Genomic DNA, 16192 nt, shown 5'->3' on the forward strand with positions numbered 1-16192 from the left:
GTATATCAAAAATAAAATATTAATAAAATTGGGGTGCAACACGAGGACTTCCCAGGAGGTCACCCATCCTAGTACTACTCTCGCCCAAGCACGCTTAACTTCAGAGTTCTGATGGGATACGGTGCATTAGTGCTGGTATGATAGCACCCGTTTGCTTCTTGTTCGCTTTAATCTTTATGCACTCATTATCTTGCTCCCCTCCGTTAATTCTTTCAGATTTGAAAAAACGGTGTATAAAACTTTCCTCCCTTGGTTACCGTGCACAAGCTCCCAGGTGAGCGGAGTTATTCCTTTCTAGATCTGCCGCATCCCCGGATAAATGTAGTAATATCGCGGGGCCCACAATGCACTACGAATGCCAAAAGCCCGGTTTTGCACCGTTCCCATTCAGTAATGACGGTCGTTCCGCAAATGGTCCGAGTATCCGGCACGTTGTTTCCAGTTGTCTCGCCGAAACGACATATGGAATTTGCAAATAGTATATCAAAAATAAAATATTAATAAAATTGGGGTGCAACACGAGGAGTTCCCAGGAGGTCACCCATCCTAATACTACTCTCGCCCAAGCACGCTTAACTTCGGAGTTCTGATGGGATACGGTGCATTAGTGCTGGTATGATAGCACCCGTTTGCTTCTTGTTCGCTTTAATCTTTATGCACTCATTATCTTAATCCCCTCCGTTAATTCTTTCAGATTTGAAAAAACGGTGTATAAAACTTTCCTCCCTTGGTTACCGTGCACAAGCTCCCAGGTGAGCGGAGTTATTCCTTTCTAGATCTGCCGCATCCCCGGATAAATGTAGTAATATCGCGGGGCCCACAATGCACGACGAATGCCAAAAGCCCGGTTTTGCACCGTTCCCATTCAGTAATGACGGTCGTTCCGCAAATGGTCCGAGTATCCGGCACGTTGTTTCCAGTTGTCTCGCCGAAACGACATATGGAATTTGCAAATAGTATATCAAAAATAAAATATTAATAAAATTGGGGTGCAACACGAGGACTTCCCAGGAGGTCACCCATCCTAGTACTACTCTCGCCCAAGCACGCTTAACTTCGGAGTTCTGATGGGATCCGGTGCATTAGTGCTGGTATGATCGCACCCGTTTGCTTCTAGTTCGTTTTAATCTTTATGCACTCATTATCTTGCTCCCCTCCGTTAATTCTTTCAGATTTGAAAAAACGGTATATGCAACTTTCCTCCCTTGGTTACCGTGCACAAGCTCCCAGGTGAGCGGAGTTATTCCTTTCTAGATCTGCCGCATCCCCGGATAAATGTAGTAATATCGCGGGGCCCACAATGCACGACGAATGCCAAAAGCCCGGTTTTGCACCGTTCCCATTCAGTAATGACGGTCGTTCCGCAAATGGTCCGAGTATCCGGCACGTTGTTTCCAGTTGTCTCGCCGAAACGACATATGGAATTTGCAAATAGTATATCAAAAATAAAATATTAATAAAATTGGGGTGCAACACGAGGACTTCCCAGGAGGTCACCCATCCTAGTACTACTCTCGCCCAAGCACGCTTAACTTCGGAGTTCTGATGGGATCCGGTGCATTAGTGCTGGTATGATCGCACCCGTTTGTTTCTTGTTCGTTTTAATCTTTATGCACTCATTATCTTGCTCCCCTCCGTTAATTCTTTCAGATTTGAAAAAACGGTATATGCAACTTTCCTCCCTTGGTTACCGTGCACAAGCTCCCAGGTGAGCGGAGTTATTCCTTTCTAGATTTGCCGCATCCCCGGATAAATGTAGTAATATCGCGGGGCCCACAATGCACGACGAATGCCAAAAGCACGGTTTTGCACCGTTCCCATTCAGTAATGACGGTCGTTCCGCAAATGGTCCGAGTATCCGGCACGTTGTTTCCAGTTGTCTCGCCGAAACGACATATGGAATTTGCAAATAGTATATCAAAAATAAAATATTAATAAAATTGGGGTGCAACACGTGGACTTCCCAGGAGGTCACCCATCCTAGTACTACTCTCGCCCAAGCACGCTTAACTTCGGAGTTCTGATGGGATACGGTGCATTAGTGCTGGTATGATAGCACCCGTTTGCTTCTTGTTCGCTTTAATCTTTATGCCCTCATTATCTTGCTCCCCTCCGTTAATTCTTTCAGATTTGAAAAAACGGTGTATAAAACTTTCCTCCCTTGGTTACCGTGCACAAGCTCCCAGGTGAGCGGAGTTATTCCTTTCTAGATCTGCCGCATCCCCGGATAAATGTAGTAATATCGCGGGGCCCACAATGCACGACGAATGCCAAAAGCACGGTTTTGCACCGTTCCCATTCAGTAATGACGGTCGTTCCGCAAATGGTCCGAGTATCCGGCACGTTGTTTCCAGTTGTCTCGCCGAAACGACATATGGAATTTGCAAATAGTATATCAAAAATAAAATATTAATAAAATTGGGGTGCAACACGAGGACTTCCCAGGAGGTCACCCATCCTATTACTACTCTCGCCCAAGCACGCTTAACTTCGGAGTTCTGATGGGATCCGGTGCATTAGTGCTGGTATGATCGCACCTATTTGCTTCTTGTTCGCCTTAATCTTTATGCACTCATTATCTTGCTCCCCTCCGTTAATTCTTTCAGATTTGAAAAAACGGTGTATACAACTTTCCTCCCTTGGTGACCGTGCACAAGCTCCCAGGTGAGCGGAGTTATTCCTTTCTAGATCTGCCGCATCCCCGGATAAATGTAGTAATATCGCGGGGCCCACAATGCACGACGAATGCCAAAAGCCCGGTTTTGCACCGTTCCCATTCAGTAATGACGGTCGTTCCGCAAATGGTCCGAGTATCCGGCACGTTGTTTCCAGTTGTCTCGCCGAAACGACATATGGAATTTGCAAATAGTATATCAAAAATAAAATATTAATAAAATTGGGGTGCAACACGAGGACTTCCCAGGAGGTCACCCATCCTAGTACTACTCTCGCCCAAGCACGCTTAACTTCGGAGTTCTGATGGGATCCGGTGCATTAGTGCTGGTATGATCGCACCCGTTTGCTTCTTGTTCGTTTTAATCTTTATGCACTCATTATCTTGCTCCCCTCCGTTAATTCTTTCAGATTTGAAAAAACGGTATATGCAACTTTCCTCCCTTGGTTACCGTGCACAAGCTCCCAGGTGAGCGGAGTTATTCCTTTCTAGATCTGCCGCATCCCCGGATAAATGTAGTAATATCACGGGGCCCACAATGCACGATGAATGCCAAAAGCCCGGTTTTGCACCATTCCCATTCAGTAATGACGGTCGTTCCGCAAATGGTCCGAGTATCCGGCACGTTGTTTCCAGTTGTCTCGCCGAAACGACATATGGAATTTGCAAATAGTATATCAAAAATAAAATATTAATAAAATTGGGGTGCAACACGAGGACTTCCCAGGAGGTCACCCATCCTAGTACTACTCTCGCCCAAGCACGCTTAATTTCGGAGTTCTGATGGGATCCGGTGCATTAGTGCTGGTATGATCGCACCCGTTTTCTTCTTGTTCGCTTTAATCTTTATGCACTCACTATCTTGCTCCCCTCCATTAATTCTTTCAGACTTGAAAAAACGGTGTATGCAACTTTCCTCCCTTGGTAACCGTGCACAAGCTCCCAGGTGAGCGGAGTTATTCCTTTCTAGATCTGCCGCATCCCCGGATAAATGTAGTAATATCGCGGGGCCCACAATGCACGACGAATGCCAAAAGCCCGGTTTTGCACCGTTCCCATTCAGTAATGACGGTCGTTCCGAAAATGGTCCGAGTATCCGGCACGTTGTTTCCAGTTGTCTCGCCGAAACGACATATGGAATTTGCAAATAGTATATCAAAAATAAAATATTAATAAAATTGGGGTGCAACACGAGGACTTCCCAGGAGGTCACCCATCCTAGTACTACTCTCGCCCAAGCACGCTTAATTTCGGAGTTCTGATGGGATCCGGTGCATTAGTGCTGGTATGATCGCACCCGTTTTCTTCTTGTTCGCTTTAATCTTTATGCACTCACTATCTTGCTCCCCTCCATTAATTCTTTCAGACTTGAAAAAATGGTGTATGCAACTTTCCTCCCTTGGTAACCGTGCACAAGCTCCCAGGTGAGCGGAGTTATTCCTTTCTAGATCTGCCGCATCCCCGGATAAATGTAGTAATATCGCGGGGCCCACAATGCACGACGAATGCCAAAAGCCCGGTTTTGCACCGTTCCCATTCAGTAATGACAGTCGTTCCGCAAATGGTCCGAGTATCCGGCACGTTGTTTCCTGTTGTCTCGCCGAAACGACATATGGAATTTGCAAATATTATATCAAAAATAAAATATTAATAAAATTGGGGTGCAACACGAGGACTTCCCAGGAGGTCACCCATCCTAGTACTACTCTCGCCCAAGCACGCTTAACTTCGGAGTTCTGATGGGATCCGGTGCATTAGTGCTGGTATGATCGCACCTATTTGCTTCTTGTTCGCCTTAATCTTTATGCACTCATTATCTTGCTCCCCTCCGTTAATTCTTTCAGATTTGAAAAAACGGTGTATACAACTTTCCTCCCTTGGTGACCGTGCACAAGCTCCCAGGTGAGCGGAGTTATTCCTTTCTAGATCTGCCGCATCCCCGGATAAATGTAGTAATATCGCGGGGCCCACAATGCACGACGAATGCCAAAAGCCCGGTTTTGCACCGTTCCCATTCAGTAATGACGGTCGTTCCGCAAATGGTCCGAGTATCCGACACGTTGTTTCCAGTTGTCTCGCCGAAACGACATATGGAATTTGCAAATAGTATATCAAAAATAAAATATTAATAAAATTGGGGTGCAACACGAGGACTTCCCAGGAGGTCACCCATCCTAGTACTACTCTCGCCCAAGCACGCTTAACTTCGGAGTTCTGATGGGATCCGGTGCATTAGTGCTGGTATGATCGCACCCGTTTGCTTCTTGTTCGTTTTAATCATTATGCACTCATTATCTTGCTCCCCTCCGTTAATTCTTTCAGATTTGAAAAAACGGTATATGCAACTTTCCTCCCTTGGTTACCGTGCACAAGCTCCCAGGTGAGCGGAGTTATTCCTTTCTAGATCTGCCGCATCCCCGGATAAATGTAGTAATATCACGGGGCCCACAATGCACGACGAATGCCAAAAGCCCGGTTTTGCACCATTCCCATTCAGTAATGACGGTCGTTCCGCAAATGGTCCGAGTATCCGGCACGTTGTTTCCAGTTGTCTCGCCGAAACGACATATGGAATTTGCAAATAGTATATCAAAAATAAAATATTAATAAAATTGGGGTGCAACACGAGGACTTCCCAGGAGGTCACCCATCCTAGTACTACTCTCGCCCAAGCACGCTTAATTTCGGAGTTCTGATGGGATCCGGTGCATTAGTGCTGGTATGATCGCACCCGTTTTCTTCTTGTTCGCTTTAATCTTTATGCACTCACTATCTTGCTCCCCTCCATTAATTCTTTCAGACTTGAAAAAATGGTGTATGCAACTTTCCTCCCTTGGTAACCGTGCACAAGCTCCCAGGTGAGCGGAGTTATTCCTTTCTAGATCTGCCGCATCCCCGGATAAATGTAGTAATATCGCGGGGCCCATAATGCACGACGAATGCCAAAAGCCCGGTTTTGCACCGTTCCCATTCAGTAATGACGGTCGTTCCGAAAATGGTCCGAGTATCCGGCACGTTGTTTCCAGTTGTCTCGCCGAAACGACATATGGAATTTGCAAATAGTATATCAAAAATAAAATATTAATAAAATTGGGGTGCAACACGAGGACTTCCCAGGAGGTCACCCATCCTAGTACTACTCTCGCCCAAGCACGCTTAACTTCGGAGTTCTGATGGGATCCGGTGCATTAGTGCTGGTATGATCGCACCCGTTTGCTTCTAGTTCGTTTTAATCTTTATGCACTCATTATCTTGCTCCCCTCCGTTAATTCTTTCAGATTTGAAAAAACGGTATATGCAACTTTCCTCCCTTGGTTACTGTGCACAAGCTCCCAGGTGAGCGGAGTTATTCCTTTCTAGATCTGCCGCATCCCCGGATAAATGTAGTAATATCGCGGGGCCCACAATGCACGACGAATGCCAAAAGCCCGGTTTTGCACCGTTCCCATTCAGTAATGACGGTCGTTCCGCAAATGGTCCGAGTATCCGGCACGTTGTTTCCAGTTGTCTCGCCGAAACGACATATGGAATTTGCAAATAGTATATCAAAAATAAAATATTAATAAAATTGGGGTGCAACACGAGGACTTCCCAGGAGGTCACCCATCCTAGTACTACTCTCGCCCAAGCACGCTTAACTTCGGAGTTCTGATGGGATCCGGTGCATTAGTGCTGGTATGATCGCACCCGTTTGCTTCTTGTTCGCTTTAATCTTTATGCACTCATTATCTTGCTCCCCTCCGTTAATTCTTTCAGATTTGAAAAAACGGTGTATGCAACTTTCCTCCCTTGGTGACCGTGCACAAGCTCCCAGGTGAGCGGAGTTATTCCTTTCTAGATCTGCCGCATCCCCGGATAAATGTAGTAATATCGCGGGGCCCACAATGCACGACGAATGCCAAAAGCCCGGTTTTGCACCGTTCCCATTCAGTAATGACGGTCGTTCCGCAAATGGTCCGAGTATCCGGCACGTTGTTTCCAGTTGTCTCGCCGAAACGACATATGGAATTTGCAAATAGTATATCAAAAATAAAATATTAATAAAATTGGGGTGCAACACGAGGACTTCCCAGGAGGTCACCCATCCTAGTACTACTCTCGCCCAAGCACGCTTAACTTCGGAGTTCTGATGGGATCCGGTGCATTAGTGCTGGTATGATCGCACCCGTTTGCTTCTTGTTCGTTTTAATCTTTATGCACTCATTATCTTGCTCCCCTCCGTTAATTCTTTCAGATTTGAAAAAACGGTATATGCAACTTTCCTCCCTTGGTTACCGTGCACAAGCTCCCAGGTGAGCGGAGTTATTCCTTTCTAGATCTGCCGCATCCCCGGATAAATGTAGTAATATCGCGGGGCCCACAATGCACGACGAATGCCAAAAGCACGGTTTTGCACCGTTCCCATTCAGTAATGACGGTCGTTCCGCAAATGGTCCGAGTATCCGGCACGTTGTTTCCAGTTGTCTCGCCGAAACGACATATGGAATTTGCAAATAGTATATCAAAAATAAAATATTAATAAAATTGGGGTGCAACACGAGGACTTCCCAGGAGGTCACCCATCCTAGTACTACTCTCGCCCAAGCACGCTTAACTTCAGAGTTCTGATGGGATACGGTGCATTAGTGCTGGTATGATAGCACCCGTTTGCTTCTTGTTCGCTTTAATCTTTATGCACTCATTATCTTGCTCCCCTCCGTTAATTCTTTCAGATTTGAAAAAACGGTGTATAAAACTTTCCTCCCTTGGTTACCGTGCACAAGCTCCCAGGTGAGCGGAGTTATTCCTTTCTAGATCTGCCGCATCCCCGGATAAATGTAGTAATATCGCGGGGCCCACAATGCACGACGAATGCCAAAAGCCCGGTTTTGCACCGTTCCCATTCAGTAATGACGGTCGTTCCGCAAATGGTCCGAGTATCCGGCACGTTGTTTCCAGTTGTCTCGCCGAAACGACATATGGAATTTGCAAATAGTATATCAAAAATAAAATATTAATAAAATTGGGGTGCAACACGAGGAGTTCCTAGGAGGTCACCCATCCTAATACTACTCTCGCCCAAGCACGCTTAACTTCGGAGTTCTGATGGGATACGGTGCATTAGTGCTGGTATGATAGCACCCGTTTGCTTCTTGTTCGCTTTAATCTTTATGCACTCATTATCTTAATCCCCTCCGTTAATTCTTTCAGATTTGAAAAAACGGTGTATAAAACTTTCCTCCCTTGGTTACCGTGCACAAGCTCCCAGGTGAGCGGAGTTATTCCTTTCTAGATCTGCCGCATCCCCGGATAAATGTAGTAATATCGCGGGGCCCACAATGCACGACGAATGCCAAAAGCCCGGTTTTGCACCGTTCCCATTCAGTAATGACGGTCGTTCCGCAAATGGTCCGAGTATCCGGCACGTTGTTTCCAGTTGTCTCGCCGAAACGACATATGGAATTTGCAAATAGTATATCAAAAATAAAATATTAATAAAATTGGGGTGCAACACGAGGACTTCCCAGGAGGTCACCCATCCTAGTACTACTCTCGCCCAAGCACGCTTAACTTCGGAGTTCTGATGGGATCCGGTGCATTAGTGCTGGTATGATCGCACCCGTTTGCTTCTAGTTCGTTTTAATCTTTATGCACTCATTATCTTGCTCCCCTCCGTTAATTCTTTCAGATTTGAAAAAACGGTATATGCAACTTTCCTCCCTTGGTTACCGTGCACAAGCTCCCAGGTGAGCGGAGTTATTCCTTTCTAGATCTGCCGCATCCCCGGATAAATGTAGTAATATCGCGGGGCCCACAATGCACGACGAATGCCAAAAGCCCGGTTTTGCACCGTTCCCATTCAGTAATGACGGTCGTTCCGCAAATGGTCCGAGTATCCGGCACGTTGTTTCCAGTTGTCTCGCCGAAACGACATATGGAATTTGCAAATAGTATATCAAAAATAAAATATTAATAAAATTGGGGTGCAACACGAGGACTTCCTAGGAGGTCACCCATCCTAGTACTACTCTCGCCCAAGCACGCTTAACTTCGGAGTTCTGATGGGATCCGGTGCATTAGTGCTGGTATGATCGCACCCGTTTGCTTCTTGTTCGCTTTAATCTTTATGCACTCATTATCTTGCTCCCCTCCGTTAATTCTTTCAGATTTGAAAAAACGGTGTATGCAACTTTCCTCCCTTGGTGACTGTGCACAAGCTCCCAGGTGAGCGGAGTTATTCCTTTCTAGATCTGCCGCATCCCCGGATAAATGTAGTAATATCGCGGGGCCCACAATGCACGACGAATGCCAAAAGCCCGGTTTTGCACCGTTCCCATTCAGTAATGACGGTCGTTCCGCAAATGGTCCGAGTATCCGGCACGTTGTTTCCAGTTGTCTCGCCGAAACGACATATGGAATTTGCAAATAGTATATCAAAAATAAAATATTAATAAAATTGGGGTGCAACACGAGGACTTCCCAGGAGATCACCCATCCTAGTACTACTCTCGCCCAAGCACGCTTAACTTCGGAGTTCTGATGGGATCCGGTGCATTAGTGCTGGTATGATCGCACCCGTTTGTTTCTTGTTCGTTTTAATCTTTATGCACTCATTATCTTGCTCCCCTCCGTTAATTCTTTCAGATTTGAAAAAACGGTATATGCAACTTTCCTCCCTTGGTTACCGTGCACAAGCTCCCAGGTGAGCGGAGTTATTCCTTTCTAGATTTGCCGCATCCCCGGATAAATGTAGTAATATCGCGGGGCCCACAATGCACGACGAATGCCAAAAGCCCGGTTTTGCACCGTTCCCATTCAGTAATGACGGTCGTTCCGCAAATGGTCCGAGTATCCGGCACGTTGTTTCCAGTTGTCTCGCCGAAACGACATATGGAATTTGCAAATAGTATATCAAAAATAAAATATTAATAAAATTGGGGTGCAACACGAGGAGTTCCCAGGAGGTCACCCATCCTAATACTACTCTCGCCCAAGCACGCTTAACTTCGGAGTTCTGATGGGATACGGTGCATTAGTGCTGGTATGATAGCACCCGTTTGCTTCTTGTTCGCTTTAATCTTTATGCACTCATTATCTTAATCCCCTCCGTTAATTCTTTCAGATTTGAAAAAACGGTGTATAAAACTTTCCTCCCTTGGTTACCGTGCACAAGCTCCCAGGTGAGCGGAGTTATTCCTTTCTAGATCTGCCGCATCCCCGGATAAATGTAGTAATATCGCGGGGCCCACAATGCACGACGAATGCCAAAAGCCCGGTTTTGCACCGTTCCCATTCAGTAATGACGGTCGTTCCGCAAATGGTCCGAGTATCCGGCACGTTGTTTCCAGTTGTCTCGCCGAAACGACATATGGAATTTGCAAATAGTATATCAAAAATAAAATATTAATAAAATTGGGGTGCAACACGAGGACTTCCCAGGAGGTCACCCATCCTAGTACTACTCTCGCCCAAGCACGCTTAACTTCGGAGTTCTGATGGGATCCGGTGCATTAGTGCTGGTATGATCGCACCCGTTTGCTTCTAGTTCGTTTTAATCTTTATGCACTCATTATCTTGCTCCCCTCCGTTAATTCTTTCAGATTTGAAAAAACGGTATATGCAACTTTCCTCCCTTGGTTACCGTGCACAAGCTCCCAGGTGAGCGGAGTTATTCCTTTCTAGATCTGCCGCATCCCCGGATAAATGTAGTAATATCGCGGGGCCCACAATGCACGACGAATGCCAAAAGCCCGGTTTTGCACCGTTCCCATTCAGTAATGACGGTCGTTCCGCAAATGGTCCGAGTATCCGGCACGTTGTTTCCAGTTGTCTCGCCGAAACGACATATGGAATTTGCAAATAGTATATCAAAAATAAAATATTAATAAAATTGGGGTGCAACACGAGGACTTCCTAGGAGGTCACCCATCCTAGTACTACTCTCGCCCAAGCACGCTTAACTTCGGAGTTCTGATGGGATCCGGTGCATTAGTGCTGGTATGATCGCACCCGTTTGCTTCTTGTTCGCTTTAATCTTTATGCACTCATTATCTTGCTCCCCTCCGTTAATTCTTTCAGATTTGAAAAAACGGTGTATGCAACTTTCCTCCCTTGGTGACCGTGCACAAGCTCCCAGGTGAGCGGAGTTATTCCTTTCTAGATCTGCCGCATCCCCGGATAAATGTAGTAATATCGCGGGGCCCACAATGCACGACGAATGCCAAAAGCCCGGTTTTGCACCGTTCCCATTCAGTAATGACGGTCGTTCCGCAAATGGTCCGAGTATCCGGCACGTTGTTTCCAGTTGTCTCGCCGAAACGACATATGGAATTTGCAAATAGTATATCAAAAATAAAATATTAATAAAATTGGGGTGCAACACGAGGACTTCCCAGGAGGTCACCCATCCTAGTACTACTCTCGCCCAAGCACGCTTAACTTCGGAGTTCTGATGGGATCCGGTGCATTAGTGCTGGTATGATCGCACCCGTTTGTTTCTTGTTCGTTTTAATCTTTATGCACTCATTATCTTGCTCCCCTCCGTTAATTCTTTCAGATTTGAAAAAACGGTATATGCAACTTTCCTCCCTTGGTTACCGTGCACAAGCTCCCAGGTGAGCGGAGTTATTCCTTTCTAGATTTGCCGCATCCCCGGATAAATGTAGTAATATCGCGGGGCCCACAATGCACGACGAATGCCAAAAGCACGGTTTTGCACCGTTCCCATTCAGTAATGACGGTCGTTCCGCAAATGGTCCGAGTATCCGGCACGTTGTTTCCAGTTGTCTCGCCGAAACGACATATGGAATTTGCAAATAGTATATCAAAAATAAAATATTAATAAAATTGGGGTGCAACACGAGGACTTCCCAGGAGGTCACCCATCCTAGTACTACTCTCGCCCAAGCACGCTTAACTTCAGAGTTCTGATGGGATACGGTGCATTAGTGCTGGTATGATAGCACCCGTTTGCTTCTTGTTCGCTTTAATCTTTATGCACTCATTATCTTGCTCCCCTCCGTTAATTCTTTCAGATTTGAAAAAACGGTGTATAAAACTTTCCTCCCTTGGTTACCGTGCACATGCTCCCAGGTGAGCGGAGTTATTCCTTTCTAGATCTGCCGCATCCCCGGATAAATGTAGTAATATCGCGGGGCCCACAATGCACGACGAATGCCAAAAGCCCGGTTTTGCACCGTTCCCATTCAGTAATGACGGTCGTTCCGCAAATGGTCCGAGTATCCGGCACGTTGTTTCCAGTTGTCTCGCCGAAACGACATATGGAATTTGCAAATAGTATATCAAAAATAAAATATTAATAAAATTGGGGTGCAACACGAGGAGTTCCCAGGAGGTCACCCATCCTAATACTACTCTCGCCCAAGCACGCTTAACTTCGGAGTTCTGATGGGATCCGGTGCATTAGTGCTGGTATGATAGCACCCGTTTGCTTCTTGTTCGCTTTAATCTTTATGCACTCATTATCTTGCTCCCCTCCGTTAATTCTTTCAGATTTGAAAAAACGGTGTATAAAACTTTCCTCCCTTGGTTACCGTGCACAAGCTCCCAGGTGAGCGGAGTTATTCCTTTCTAGATCTGCCGCATCCCCGGATAAATGTAGTAATATCGCGGGGCCCACAATGCACGACGAATGCCAAAAGCCCGGTTTTGCACCGTTCCCATTCAGTAATGACGGTCGTTCCGCAAATGGTCCGAGTATCCGGCACGTTGTTTCCAGTTGTCTCGCCGAAACGACATATGGAATTTGCAAATAGTATATCAAAAATAAAATATTAATAAAATTGGGGTGCAACACGAGGACTTCCCAGGAGGTCACCCATCCTAGTACTACTCTCGCCCAAGCACGCTTAACTTCGGAGTTCTGATGGGATCCGGTGCATTAGTGCTGGTATGATCGCACCCGTTTGCTTCTAGTTCGTTTTAATCTTTATGCACTCATTATCTTGCTCCCCTCCGTTAATTCTTTCAGATTTGAAAAAACGGTATATGCAACTTTCCTCCCTTGGTTACCGTGCACAAGCTCCCAGGTGAGCGGAGTTATTCCTTTCTAGATCTGCCGCATCCCCGGATAAATGTAGTAATATCGCGGGGCCCACAATGCACGACGAATGCCAAAAGCCCGGTTTTGCACCGTTCCCATTCAGTAATGACGGTCGTTCCGCAAATGGTCCGAGTATCCGGCACGTTGTTTCCAGTTGTCTCGCCGAAACGACATATGGAATTTGCAAATAGTATATCAAAAATAAAATATTAATAAAATTGGGGTGCAACACGAGGACTTCCTAGGAGGTCACCCATCCTAGTACTACTCTCGCCCAAGCACGCTTAACTTCGGAGTTCTGATGGGATCCGGTGCATTAGTGCTGGTATGATCGCACCCGTTTGCTTCTTGTTCGCTTTAATCTTTATGCACTCATTATCTTGCTCCCCTCCGTTAATTCTTTCAGATTTGAAAAAACGGTGTATGCAACTTTCCTCCCTTGGTGACCGTGCACAAGCTCCCAGGTGAGCGGAGTTATTCCTTTCTAGATCTGCCGCATCCCCGGATAAATGTAGTAATATCGCGGGGCCCACAATGCACGACGAATGCCAAAAGCCCGGTTTTGCACCGTTCCCATTCAGTAATGACGGTCGTTCCGCAAATGGTCCGAGTATCCGGCACGTTGTTTCCAGTTGTCTCGCCGAAACGACATATGGAATTTGCAAATAGTATATCAAAAATAAAATATTAATAAAATTGGGGTGCAACACGAGGACTTCCCAGGAGGTCACCCATCCTAGTACTACTCTCGCCCAAGCACGCTTAACTTCGGAGTTCTGATGGGATCCGGTGCATTAGTGCTGGTATGATCGCACCCGTTTGTTTCTTGTTCGTTTTAATCTTTATGCACTCATTATCTTGCTCCCCTCCGTTAATTCTTTCAGATTTGAAAAAACGGTATATGCAACTTTCCTCCCTTGGTTACCGTGCACAAGCTCCCAGGTGAGCGGAGTTATTCCTTTCTAGATTTGCCGCATCCCCGGATAAATGTAGTAATATCGCGGGGCCCACAATGCACGACGAATGCCAAAAGCCCGGTTTTGCACCGTTCCCATTCAGTAATGACGGTCGTTCCGCAAATGGTCCGAGTATCCGGCACGTTGTTTCCAGTTGTCTCGCCGAAACGACATATGGAATTTGCAAATAGTATATCAAAAATAAAATATTAATAAAATTGGGGTGCAACACGAGGACTTCCTAGGAGGTCACCCATCCTAGTACTACTCTCGCCCAAGCACGCTTAACTTCGGAGTTCTGATGGGATCCGGTGCATTAGTGCTGGTATGATCGCACCCGTTTGCTTCTTGTTCGCTTTAATCTTTATGCACTCATTATCTTGCTCCCCTCCGTTAATTCTTTCAGATTTGAAAAAACGGTGTATGCAACTTTCCTCCCTTGGTGACCGTGCACAAGCTCCCAGGTGAGCGGAGTTATTCCTTTCTAGATCTGCCGCATCCCCGGATAAATGTAGTAATATCGCGGGGCCCACAATGCACGACGAATGCCAAAAGCCCGGTTTTGCACCGTTCCCATTCAGTAATGACGGTCGTTCCGCAAATGGTCCGAGTATCCGGCACGTTGTTTCCAGTTGTCTCGCCGAAACGACATATGGAATTTGCAAATAGTATATCAAAAATAAAATATTAATAAAATTGGGGTGCAACACGAGGACTTCCCAGGAGGTCACCCATCCTAGTACTACTCTCGCCCAAGCACGCTTAACTTCGGAGTTCTGATGGGATCCGGTGCATTAGTGCTGGTATGATCGCACCCGTTTGTTTCTTGTTCGTTTTAATCTTTATGCACTCATTATCTTGCTCCCCTCCGTTAATTCTTTCAGATTTGAAAAAACGGTATATGCAACTTTCCTCCCTTGGTTACCGTGCACAAGCTCCCAGGTGAGCGGAGTTATTCCTTTCTAGATTTGCCGCATCCCCGGATAAATGTAGTAATATCGCGGGGCCCACAATGCACGACGAATGCCAAAAGCCCGGTTTTGCACCGTTCCCATTCAGTAATGACGGTCGTTCCGCAAATGGTCCGAGTATCCGGCACGTTGTTTCCAGTTGTCTCGCCGAAACGACATATGGAATTTGCAAATAGTATATCAAAAATAAAATATTAATAAAATTGGGGTGCAACACGAGGAGTTCCCAGGAGGTCACCCATCCTAATACTACTCTCGCCCAAGCACGCTTAACTTCGGAGTTCTGATGGGATACGGTGCATTAGTGCTGGTATGATAGCACCCGTTTGCTTCTTGTTCGCTTTAATCTTTATGCACTCATTATCTTAATCCCCTCCGTTAATTCTTTCAGATTTGAAAAAACGGTGTATAAAACTTTCCTCCCTTGGTTACCGTGCACAAGCTCCCAGGTGAGCGGAGTTATTCCTTTCTAGATCTGCCGCATCCCCGGATAAATGTAGTAATATCGCGGGGCCCACAATGCACGACGAATGCCAAAAGCCCGGTTTTGCACCGTTCCCATTCAGTAATGACGGTCGTTCCGCAAATGGTCCGAGTATCCGGCACGTTGTTTCCAGTTGTCTCGCCGAAACGACATATGGAATTTGCAAATAGTATATCAAAAATAAAATATTAATAAAATTGGGGTGCAACACGAGGACTTCCCAGGAGGTCACCCATCCTAGTACTACTCTCGCCCAAGCACGCTTAACTTCGGAGTTCTGATGGGATCCGGTGCATTAGTGCTGGTATGATCGCACCCGTTTGCTTCTAGTTCGTTTTAATCTTTATGCACTCATTATCTTGCTCCCCTCCGTTAATTCTTTCAGATTTGAAAAAACGGTATATGCAACTTTCCTCCCTTGGTTACTGTGCACAAGCTCCCAGGTGAGCGGAGTTATTCCTTTCTAGATCTGCCGCATCCCCGGATAAATGTAGTAATATCGCGGGGCCCACAATGCACGACGAATGCCAAAAGCCCGGTTTTGCACCGTTCCCATTCAGTAATGACGGTCGTTCCGCAAATGGTCCGAGTATCCGGCACGTTGTTTCCAGTTGTCTCGCCGAAACGACATATGGAATTTGCAAATAGTATATCAAAAATAAAATATTAATAAAATTGGGGTGCAACACGAGGACTTCCCAGGAGGTCACCCCTCCTAGTACTACTCTCGCCCAAGCACGCTTAACTTCGGAGTTCTGATGGGATCCGGTGCATTAGTGCTGGTATGATCGCACCCGTTTGCTTCTTGTTCGCTTTAATCTTTATGCACTCATTATCTTGCTCCCCTCCGTTAATTCTTTCAGATTTGAAAAAACGGTGTATGCAACTTTCCTCCCTTGGTGACCGTGCACAAGCTCCCAGGTGAGCGGAGTTATTCCTTTCTAGATCTGCCGCATCCCCGGATAAATGTAGTAATATCGCGGGGCCCACAATGCACGACGAATGCCAAAAGCCCGGTTTTGCACCGTTCCCATTCAGTAATGACGGTCGTTCCGCAAATGGTCC

The 16192-nt window shown here is 46.2% G+C and overlaps 33 non-coding genes and 1 pseudogene across 33 annotated transcripts; all 34 read right to left on the reverse strand.

Annotated features, from left to right (window-relative positions):
* Nucleotides 1-30: 30 nt before the first annotated feature.
* Nucleotides 31-149, reverse strand: LOC148859083 (5S ribosomal RNA). The gene has a single exon (XR_016097968.1). It is a non-coding gene; the product is annotated as a 5S ribosomal RNA (ribosomal RNA).
* A 359-nt stretch (nucleotides 150-508) lies between these two features.
* On the reverse strand, nucleotides 509-627 carry LOC148859084 (5S ribosomal RNA). The gene has a single exon (XR_016098005.1). It is a non-coding gene; the product is annotated as a 5S ribosomal RNA (ribosomal RNA).
* A 359-nt stretch (nucleotides 628-986) lies between these two features.
* LOC148859085 (5S ribosomal RNA) lies at nucleotides 987-1105 on the reverse strand. Its single transcript, XR_016097846.1, has one exon. It is a non-coding gene; the product is annotated as a 5S ribosomal RNA (ribosomal RNA).
* A 359-nt stretch (nucleotides 1106-1464) lies between these two features.
* On the reverse strand, nucleotides 1465-1583 carry LOC148859086 (5S ribosomal RNA). The gene has a single exon (XR_016097857.1). It is a non-coding gene; the product is annotated as a 5S ribosomal RNA (ribosomal RNA).
* A 359-nt stretch (nucleotides 1584-1942) lies between these two features.
* On the reverse strand, nucleotides 1943-2061 carry LOC148859087 (5S ribosomal RNA). Its single transcript, XR_016097382.1, has one exon. It is a non-coding gene; the product is annotated as a 5S ribosomal RNA (ribosomal RNA).
* Nucleotides 2062-2420: 359 nt separating this feature from the next.
* On the reverse strand, nucleotides 2421-2539 carry LOC148859088 (5S ribosomal RNA). The gene has a single exon (XR_016097016.1). It is a non-coding gene; the product is annotated as a 5S ribosomal RNA (ribosomal RNA).
* Nucleotides 2540-2898: 359 nt separating this feature from the next.
* On the reverse strand, nucleotides 2899-3017 carry LOC148859089 (5S ribosomal RNA). The gene has a single exon (XR_016097868.1). It is a non-coding gene; the product is annotated as a 5S ribosomal RNA (ribosomal RNA).
* Nucleotides 3018-3376: 359 nt separating this feature from the next.
* On the reverse strand, nucleotides 3377-3495 carry LOC148859090 (5S ribosomal RNA). Its single transcript, XR_016096344.1, has one exon. It is a non-coding gene; the product is annotated as a 5S ribosomal RNA (ribosomal RNA).
* A 359-nt stretch (nucleotides 3496-3854) lies between these two features.
* Nucleotides 3855-3973, reverse strand: LOC148859091 (5S ribosomal RNA). Its single transcript, XR_016096345.1, has one exon. It is a non-coding gene; the product is annotated as a 5S ribosomal RNA (ribosomal RNA).
* A 359-nt stretch (nucleotides 3974-4332) lies between these two features.
* Nucleotides 4333-4451, reverse strand: LOC148859092 (5S ribosomal RNA). Its single transcript, XR_016095997.1, has one exon. It is a non-coding gene; the product is annotated as a 5S ribosomal RNA (ribosomal RNA).
* Nucleotides 4452-4810: 359 nt separating this feature from the next.
* LOC148859093 (5S ribosomal RNA) lies at nucleotides 4811-4929 on the reverse strand. The gene has a single exon (XR_016097880.1). It is a non-coding gene; the product is annotated as a 5S ribosomal RNA (ribosomal RNA).
* Nucleotides 4930-5288: 359 nt separating this feature from the next.
* Nucleotides 5289-5407, reverse strand: LOC148859094 (5S ribosomal RNA). Its single transcript, XR_016096346.1, has one exon. It is a non-coding gene; the product is annotated as a 5S ribosomal RNA (ribosomal RNA).
* Nucleotides 5408-5766: 359 nt separating this feature from the next.
* LOC148859095 (5S ribosomal RNA) lies at nucleotides 5767-5885 on the reverse strand. The gene has a single exon (XR_016097891.1). It is a non-coding gene; the product is annotated as a 5S ribosomal RNA (ribosomal RNA).
* A 359-nt stretch (nucleotides 5886-6244) lies between these two features.
* Nucleotides 6245-6363, reverse strand: LOC148859096 (5S ribosomal RNA). The gene has a single exon (XR_016097902.1). It is a non-coding gene; the product is annotated as a 5S ribosomal RNA (ribosomal RNA).
* A 359-nt stretch (nucleotides 6364-6722) lies between these two features.
* LOC148859097 (5S ribosomal RNA) lies at nucleotides 6723-6841 on the reverse strand. Its single transcript, XR_016097913.1, has one exon. It is a non-coding gene; the product is annotated as a 5S ribosomal RNA (ribosomal RNA).
* A 359-nt stretch (nucleotides 6842-7200) lies between these two features.
* Nucleotides 7201-7319, reverse strand: LOC148859098 (5S ribosomal RNA). Its single transcript, XR_016097970.1, has one exon. It is a non-coding gene; the product is annotated as a 5S ribosomal RNA (ribosomal RNA).
* A 359-nt stretch (nucleotides 7320-7678) lies between these two features.
* Nucleotides 7679-7797, reverse strand: LOC148859099 (5S ribosomal RNA; annotated as a pseudogene).
* Nucleotides 7798-8156: 359 nt separating this feature from the next.
* On the reverse strand, nucleotides 8157-8275 carry LOC148859100 (5S ribosomal RNA). The gene has a single exon (XR_016097924.1). It is a non-coding gene; the product is annotated as a 5S ribosomal RNA (ribosomal RNA).
* A 359-nt stretch (nucleotides 8276-8634) lies between these two features.
* LOC148859101 (5S ribosomal RNA) lies at nucleotides 8635-8753 on the reverse strand. The gene has a single exon (XR_016096034.1). It is a non-coding gene; the product is annotated as a 5S ribosomal RNA (ribosomal RNA).
* Nucleotides 8754-9112: 359 nt separating this feature from the next.
* LOC148859102 (5S ribosomal RNA) lies at nucleotides 9113-9231 on the reverse strand. Its single transcript, XR_016095916.1, has one exon. It is a non-coding gene; the product is annotated as a 5S ribosomal RNA (ribosomal RNA).
* Nucleotides 9232-9590: 359 nt separating this feature from the next.
* LOC148859103 (5S ribosomal RNA) lies at nucleotides 9591-9709 on the reverse strand. The gene has a single exon (XR_016098006.1). It is a non-coding gene; the product is annotated as a 5S ribosomal RNA (ribosomal RNA).
* A 359-nt stretch (nucleotides 9710-10068) lies between these two features.
* On the reverse strand, nucleotides 10069-10187 carry LOC148859104 (5S ribosomal RNA). Its single transcript, XR_016097935.1, has one exon. It is a non-coding gene; the product is annotated as a 5S ribosomal RNA (ribosomal RNA).
* A 359-nt stretch (nucleotides 10188-10546) lies between these two features.
* LOC148859105 (5S ribosomal RNA) lies at nucleotides 10547-10665 on the reverse strand. Its single transcript, XR_016096035.1, has one exon. It is a non-coding gene; the product is annotated as a 5S ribosomal RNA (ribosomal RNA).
* A 359-nt stretch (nucleotides 10666-11024) lies between these two features.
* LOC148859106 (5S ribosomal RNA) lies at nucleotides 11025-11143 on the reverse strand. Its single transcript, XR_016097946.1, has one exon. It is a non-coding gene; the product is annotated as a 5S ribosomal RNA (ribosomal RNA).
* A 359-nt stretch (nucleotides 11144-11502) lies between these two features.
* On the reverse strand, nucleotides 11503-11621 carry LOC148859107 (5S ribosomal RNA). The gene has a single exon (XR_016097971.1). It is a non-coding gene; the product is annotated as a 5S ribosomal RNA (ribosomal RNA).
* Nucleotides 11622-11980: 359 nt separating this feature from the next.
* LOC148859108 (5S ribosomal RNA) lies at nucleotides 11981-12099 on the reverse strand. The gene has a single exon (XR_016096693.1). It is a non-coding gene; the product is annotated as a 5S ribosomal RNA (ribosomal RNA).
* A 359-nt stretch (nucleotides 12100-12458) lies between these two features.
* On the reverse strand, nucleotides 12459-12577 carry LOC148859109 (5S ribosomal RNA). Its single transcript, XR_016097958.1, has one exon. It is a non-coding gene; the product is annotated as a 5S ribosomal RNA (ribosomal RNA).
* A 359-nt stretch (nucleotides 12578-12936) lies between these two features.
* Nucleotides 12937-13055, reverse strand: LOC148859110 (5S ribosomal RNA). Its single transcript, XR_016096036.1, has one exon. It is a non-coding gene; the product is annotated as a 5S ribosomal RNA (ribosomal RNA).
* Nucleotides 13056-13414: 359 nt separating this feature from the next.
* Nucleotides 13415-13533, reverse strand: LOC148859111 (5S ribosomal RNA). The gene has a single exon (XR_016097969.1). It is a non-coding gene; the product is annotated as a 5S ribosomal RNA (ribosomal RNA).
* Nucleotides 13534-13892: 359 nt separating this feature from the next.
* LOC148859112 (5S ribosomal RNA) lies at nucleotides 13893-14011 on the reverse strand. The gene has a single exon (XR_016096037.1). It is a non-coding gene; the product is annotated as a 5S ribosomal RNA (ribosomal RNA).
* Nucleotides 14012-14370: 359 nt separating this feature from the next.
* Nucleotides 14371-14489, reverse strand: LOC148859113 (5S ribosomal RNA). Its single transcript, XR_016097980.1, has one exon. It is a non-coding gene; the product is annotated as a 5S ribosomal RNA (ribosomal RNA).
* Nucleotides 14490-14848: 359 nt separating this feature from the next.
* Nucleotides 14849-14967, reverse strand: LOC148859114 (5S ribosomal RNA). Its single transcript, XR_016098007.1, has one exon. It is a non-coding gene; the product is annotated as a 5S ribosomal RNA (ribosomal RNA).
* Nucleotides 14968-15326: 359 nt separating this feature from the next.
* On the reverse strand, nucleotides 15327-15445 carry LOC148859115 (5S ribosomal RNA). The gene has a single exon (XR_016097991.1). It is a non-coding gene; the product is annotated as a 5S ribosomal RNA (ribosomal RNA).
* A 359-nt stretch (nucleotides 15446-15804) lies between these two features.
* On the reverse strand, nucleotides 15805-15923 carry LOC148859116 (5S ribosomal RNA). Its single transcript, XR_016096095.1, has one exon. It is a non-coding gene; the product is annotated as a 5S ribosomal RNA (ribosomal RNA).
* Between the last annotated feature and the right edge of the window lie 269 nt (nucleotides 15924-16192).

Source organism: Nelumbo lutea, chromosome 4 (genome assembly GCF_056320005.1).
Source record: "Nelumbo lutea isolate HS-2025 chromosome 4, American lotus-T2T, whole genome shotgun sequence".
NCBI lineage: Eukaryota > Viridiplantae > Streptophyta > Magnoliopsida > Proteales > Nelumbonaceae > Nelumbo > Nelumbo lutea.